Source organism: Bubalus kerabau, chromosome 11 (assembly GCF_029407905.1).
Source record: "Bubalus kerabau isolate K-KA32 ecotype Philippines breed swamp buffalo chromosome 11, PCC_UOA_SB_1v2, whole genome shotgun sequence".
NCBI classification, from domain to species: domain Eukaryota; kingdom Metazoa; phylum Chordata; class Mammalia; order Artiodactyla; family Bovidae; genus Bubalus; species Bubalus kerabau.
The window spans coordinates 37,571,719-37,579,257 of record NC_073634.1 but is presented as its reverse complement, the minus strand read 5'-3'; positions in this window follow the sequence as shown (position 1 = coordinate 37,579,257).

Below are 7,539 nucleotides of genomic sequence, written 5' to 3'. Positions count from 1 at the left end.
AGGTTAAATAAATATACACAATACAAATAAAAGATTGCTTCTTTCTTCCTTATAATTGATTTTATTCCCAATCCTTCAATTCTCTGAGTGGTGGGACAATGCTAACTTTACAATTAATAATACTATCACTTTTTCCTTTATGTAAACTACCTTAAGTCTTAGCAAAAATATGACTTACTTTCTCTTCCTGGAATTCTTTCTTCTGTAGACTTTTCTCACTTAAATGTATTATTCCACCCTTCTATTCATCCTACAGATGTTGGTTTGATTGTCATTATTTCAGGAAAATGTATCTTGTCCTTTAACTAGATAAAGTCTCTCTTTTAAATGTTCTTATATAATGGCAGAGGAACCACAGACCAAATTGCCAACATCCACTGGATCACGAAAAAAGCAAAAGAGTTCCAGAAAAACATCTATTTCTGCTTTATTGACTATGCCAAAGCCTTTGACTGTGTGGATCACAATAAACTGTGGAAAATTCTGAAAGAGAGGGGAATACCAGACCACCTGACCTGCCTCTTGAGAAATCTGTATGCAGGTCAGGAAGCAACAGTTAGAACTGGACATGGACAACAGACTGGTTCCAAACAGGAAAAGTAGTACATCAAGGCTGTATACTGTCACCCTGCTTATTTAACTTATATTCAGAGTACATCATGAGAAATGCTGGGCTGGATGAACCACACGCTGGAATCAAGATTGCCAGGAGAAATATCAATAACCTCAGATATGCAGATACCACACCCCTTATGGCAGAAAGTGAAGAAGAACTAAAGAGCCTCTTGATGAAAGTGAAAGTGGAGAGTGAAAAAGTTGGCTTAAAGCTCAAGATTCAGAAAAAAAAGATAATGGCATCTGGTCCCATCACTTCATGGCAAATATGGAGAAATAGTGTGAAACAGTTATTTTTGGGGGCTTCAAAATCACTGCAGATGACTGCACCCATGAAATTAAAAGACACTTACTCCTTGGAAGGAAAGTTATGACCAACCTTGACAACATATTAAAAAGCAGAGACATTACTTTGTCAACAAAGGCCCATCTAGTCAAGGCTATGGTTTTTCCAGTAGTCATGTATGGATATGAGAGTTGGACTGTTAAAAAAGCTGAGCACTGCAGTATTGATGCTTTTGAACTGTGGTGTTGGAGAAGACTCTTGATATCACTTGGACTGCAAGGAGATCCAACCAGTCCATCCTAAAGGAGATCAGTCCTGGGTGTTCATTGGAAGGATTGATGTTGAAGCTGAAACTCCAATCCTTTGCCACCTGATGCAAAGAACTGACTCATTGGAAAAGACCCTGATGCTGGGAAAGATTGAGGGCAGGAGGAGAAGGGGACAACAGATGATGAGATGGTTGGATGGCATCATCGACTCAATGGACATGAGTTTGGGTAAATACAAATTTGGTAATGGACAGGGAGGCCTGGCGTGCTGTGCTTCATTGAGTCGCAAGGAGTCGGCCATGACTGAGCAACTGAAGTGAACTGAATCTTATTCTGCTTTCAAAGTGCAATCAGTCGATTTAATCACCTATCTCCCCTATTAGACTGCTTTCATCTACACTGCTGAGATTGTGCCTGTTTTCCTATTTTAAAATACACCCATTTTCCTAGTGCCCAGCATGTGTTTTGACACAAGACTGACATTATTAAACATTATTTAAATGAGCAAAAAAACAACAGTTTCTGAGAAGTAGAAGCATCAATTCAGTTCAGATCCATCACTCAGTCATGTCCGACTCATTTTGACCCCATGAAACACAGCACGCCAGGCCTCCCTGTCCATCACCAACTCCCGGAGTTCACTCAAACTCACGTCCATCAAGTCAGTGATGTCATTCAGCCATCTCATCCTCTGTCATCCCCTTCTCCTGCCCCAAATCTTCCCAGCATCAGAGTCTTTTCCAATGAGTCAACTCTTCGCATGAGGTGGCCAAAGTACTGGAGTTTCAGCTTCAGTATCAGTCCTTCCAATGAACACCCAGGACTGATCTCCCTTAGGATGGACTGGTTGGATCTCCTTGCAGTCCAAGGGACGCTCAAGATTCTTCTCCAACACCACAGTTCAAAAGCATCAATTCTTCAGCACTCAGCTTTCTTCACATTCCAACTCTCACATCCATAAATGACTACTGGGAAAACCATAGCCTTGACAAGACAGACCTTTGTTGGCTAAGTAATGTCTCTGCTTTTTAATATGCTATCTAGGTTGGTCATAACTTTCCTTCCAAGGAGTGTCTTTTAATTTCATGGCTGCAATCACCATCTTCAGTGACTTTGGAGATCAAAAAAATAAAGTCTGACACTGTTTCCCCATCTATTTCCCATGAAGTGATGAGACCAGATGCCATGATCTTCGTTTTCTGAATGTTTAGCTTTAAGCCAACTTTTTCACTCTCCCCTTCCACTTTCATCAAGAGGCTTTTGAGTTCCTCTTCACTTTCTGCCATAAGGGTGGTGTCATCTACATATCTGAGGTTATTGATATTTCTTCCGGCAATATTGATTCCAGCTTGTGCTTCTTCCAGCCCAGTATTTCTCATTAAGTACTCTGCATATAAGTTAAATAAGCAGGGTGACAATATACAGCCTTGACGTACTCCTTTTCCTGTTTGGAAACAGTCTCTTGTTCCATGTCCAGTTCTAACTGTTGCTTCCTGACCTGCATATAGGTTTCTCAGAGGCAGGTCAGGTGGTCTCTTTCAGAATTTTCCACAGTTTATTGTGATCCACACAGTCAAAGGCTTTGGCATAGTCAATAAAGCAGAAATAGATGTTTTTCTGGAACTCTCTTGTATTTTCCATGATCCAGTGGATGTTGGCAATTTGATCTCTGGTTCCTCTGCCTTTTCTAAAATCAGCTTGAACATCTGGAAGTTCGCGGTTCATATACTACTAAAGCCTGGCTTGGAGAATTTTGAGCATTACTTTACTTTACTAGCATGTGAGATGAGTGCAATTGTGCAATGGTTTGAGCATTCTTTGGCATTGCCTTTCTTTGGTATTGGAATGAAAACTGACCTTTTACAGTCCTGTGGCCACTGCTGAGTTTTCCAAATTTGCTGGCATATTGAATGCAGCACTTTCACAGCATCATCTTTCAGGATTTGAAATAGCTTAACTGGGGTTTCATCACCTCCATTAGCTTTGTTCACAGTGGGCCTTTCTAAGGCCCACTTGACTTCACATTCCAGGGTGTCTGGCTTTAGGTGAGTGATCACATCATTGTGATTATCTTGGTCGTGAAGCTCTTTTTTTGTACAGTTCTTTTGTGTATTCTTGCCACCTCTTCTTAATAACTTCTGCTTCTGTTAGGTCCATACCATTTCTGTCCTTTATTGAGCCCATCTTTGCATGAAATGTTCCCTTGCTATCTCTAATTTTCTTGAAGAGATCTCTATTTCCCATTTTGTTGTTTTCCTCTATTTCTTTGCATTGATCACTGAGGAAGGCTTTATTGTCTCTCCTTGTTATTCTTTGGAACTCTGCATTCAGATGCTTATATCTTTGCTTTTCTCCTTTGCTTTGGGCTTCTCTTCTTTTCACAGCTATTTGTAAGGCCACCTCAGACAGTCATTTTGCTTTTTTGAATTTCTTTTCCATGGGGATGGTCTTCAGATTTTACAAAATCATTGAAGATAAAAGTGATGTATATCCTTTGCTCATTCATTGTAATTTACTGTGAGCTCTACTCATATGAATATAATTTTAACAATCATTATCTATAATAGTGTAAGTCAGAAACAATATAAATGTCCAACAACAGGAAATTGCTAAAATAAATTACTGCACTTTAATGGAACACTTTATAAAGTACACCTTAAAAAATATAAAGGAATAGTTTTAGATGTGGGAAAATAATCCCTATAAAGTCCTAAATGAAGAAAGTAGATTTTTATACATAATGCTTTGACTTTTTTTTTTTAAAGAAAGGTACATGCATACACACACAAATGTGTACAAATATTTTCAAAGCCATAATGTGTGAACTCTATAGCTAGAGAATTTCTTCTGTTTGTGCATTTTTAAGTTTATTTCCTGAGTTCAACATGTATTCCTTTTCTTAAATAGTGTTTTTTATTGAAATGGGAACATGAAAAATAATACTAGACCTAATCATGGGATAATTATCACATTGTTTATTTGAAACCTGATAAATCAGTATAGTATGATAAAAATAGTGAGGAAAAATCTGACAGAATAGGAGAAAGAAAGAGTCATGTATTTATCAGCCTTTTAATAAAATGTATATATGGATAAATTGCCATGAATTTTAGTCATGATTTTGTCATGACGATGATTTTAATTTTAAAGGAAAGAAAATAATGTCTTAAACTATATTTGTAACATTTTATTTATAGTAAATATAATTAAAAGCACAATTTGTTTATTTATTTAATTGTAAGCTTTGAGGAATAAAGCAGCACTGATCTTCAAACTCTTAACTCTGAAAAGAAAATGTTGTGGAATTGATTGTGATACTAGAAATGAATAAGAAGAATTGAAAGGATGATGATTGTCAGTGGCTTGTGACTGGGGGAAATGAGGGAGATATTGGTCCAAGGGTACAAATTTTTCATTTATAAGATGAATAAATTCTGGGGATCTAATGTACAGCCTGGTGAGTATAATTAGTGATACAGGTGATTATAATTAACCAGATAATTAACAATGATAATTGTTGATGTAATTAAGAAGTTACATTTCATTGGGCTTTGCTTTATTGTGGTTTTTACAAACTGAAGGTGTGTGAAGGTGTGTGGTAATGCTGAATTGTGCAAGTTATTGCTGTCATTTTTCCAATAGCATTTGCTCACTTTGTGTTTCTGTGCTACATTTTGATAGTTTCTGTGACATTTCAGACATTTACATTATTGTTATATTTGTTGTGGTAATCTCTGATCAGTGATTTATGATGTTACTATTGGAATTGTTTTGGGGTGCCACAAACTGCCCAAATAAAACAACAATAGATAAATATTGTGTAAGTCTGACTGCCCTACCAACTGGGCTTTCCCCAGTTTCTTTCCCTCTCTTTGTGTGGGCGTCTGTGTGTTAGTCACTCAGTCGTGTCTGACTCTTTGGGCCTCCCTATTTCCTGGGACACAACCATATTGAAATTAGACCGTTTAATAATCTTACAATGGCTTCTAAGAGTTCAAGTGAAAGGAAGAATCAGTTGATATGGCAAACTTCATTGTTGTTTTAAGAAATTAACACAGCCACCCATCTTTAGCAACCATCACCTCGATCAGTCTGTAGACATCAACATGGAGTCAAAACAATCCATCAATAAAAAGATTATTATTTGCTGAAGACTCAGATGATGATTAGATTTTTAGTAATAAATTATTTTTAATTAAAGTACACATTTTGTCTTTTTTAGACATAATGCTATTACACACTTGAATAAACTTTGGTATAGTGGAAACATAATTTTTATTTGCATTGGAAACCAAAAAATTTGTGTGACTAGTTTTATTCAGTTATCTAGATCCAAATTCATGATATCTCTGAGATTTGCCTATACTATATTGTATACTTGAAATTTCCTAAGAGTAAACGGTAAGTGTTCTCACCACACACAAAGAAACATTGGTAATTATGTGAGGGGAAGGATGTGTAATTAATTTGACTGTGGTAATCATTTCACAATATAAACAAATACATATTAAATCATCACATTCTACATCATTAAAAAAACCATGCTGTACAACCCAAATTTATACAATTTTTGTCAGCCATACCACGATAAAGAAGAAAAAAGACAAAGAAAACCCAAGATCTGATTCTGAAGACACTGCTAATTTATTTTCAGGTTTATGATTCTATCACCTTGTAAATCACAAAAGTGAAATCTATCTGTAAATAACTGAAACAAAATAAATTAATCCTTATATCTATTATACAACTATCCAGAAGACATGAGAGCACACAATGTGGACTTCCTTATACTTTGTAAAAATCATAGAAAACAAGATGGTCTCAAAAACCTAGAGGAAAGACATAGGGTACCAATAATGAGCATAAATTTCAAATAGCCAAGGAAAGAAGAAAAGCAAAAGAATGCCAAGGGAGAAAGGGGAAGATATACCCAACTGAATTCAGAGTTCCAGAGAATAGCAAAGAGAGATAAGAAGGGCTTCTTAAATGAACAATGCAAAGAAACGGAGGAAAGCAATACAATGGGAAAGACTAGAGAGCTCTTCAAGAAAATTGGACATATCAAGGGAACATTTCATGCAAGTATATACCCAATAAAGGACAGAAATGGTAAGGACCTAACAGAAGCAGAAGAGAAAAGAAGAGGTGGCAAGAATACACAGAATTATTTTTTAAAAGATCTTAACAACCTGGATAACCACTACTGTGTGGCCACTCTCTTAGAGCCCAGCATCCTGGAGTGTGAAGTAAAGTGGGCCTTGGGAAGCACTACAATCAACAAAGCTAGTGGAAGTAGCAGAATTCCAGCTGAGCTATTTAAAATCTGGGGGAAAAAAAAAATGATGCTGTTAAAGTGCTGTATTTAATACGTCAGCCAATTTGGAAAATCCAGCAGTGGCCACAGGACTGAAAGAGGTCAATTTTATTTTTTTAGTATAAATATATTTATTTTAATTGGATGCTAATTAATTTACAATATTGTATTGGTTTTGCCATACATTGACATGAATCTGCCACGGGTGTACATGTGTTCCCCATCCTGAAGCCCCCTCCAACCTCCCTCCCTGTACCATCCCTCTGGGTGATCCCAGTGCACCAGCCCCAAGCATCCTGTATCATGCATCCAACCTGGACTGGCGATTCATTTCACATATGATAATATATATGTTTCAATACCATTCTCCCAAATCATCCCACCCTCGCCATCTCCCACAGAGTCCAAAAGACTGTTCTATACATCTATGTCTCTTTTGCTGTCTCACATACAGCATTATCATTAATATCTTTCTAAATTCTATATATATGTGTTAGTATAGTGTATTGCTCAACATTCAGAAAACGAAGATCATGGCATCCGGTCCCACCACTTCATGGGAAATAGATGGGGAAACAGTGGAAACAGTGTCAGATTTTATTTTGGGGGGCTCCAAAATCACTGCAGATGATGACCGCAGCCATGAAATTAAAAGACACTTACTCCTTGAAAGGAAAGTTATGACCAACCTAGAGAGCATATTCAAAAGCAGAGACATTACTTTGTCAACAGAAGTCCGTCTAGTCAAAACTATGGTTTTTCCTGTGGTCATGTATGGATGTGAGAGTTGGACTATGAAGAAGGCTGAGCGCTGAAGAATTGATGCTTTTGAACTGTGGTGTTGGAGAAGACTCTTGGGAGTCCCTTGGACTGCAAGGAGATCCAACCAGTCCATTCTGAAGGAGATCAGCCCTGGGATTTCTTTGGAAGGAATGATGCTAAAGCTGAAATTCCAGTACTTTGGCCACCTCATGTGAAGAGTTGACTCATTGGAAAAGTCTCTGATGCTGGGAGGGATTGAGCGCAGGAGGAGAAGGGGACGACAGAGGACGAGA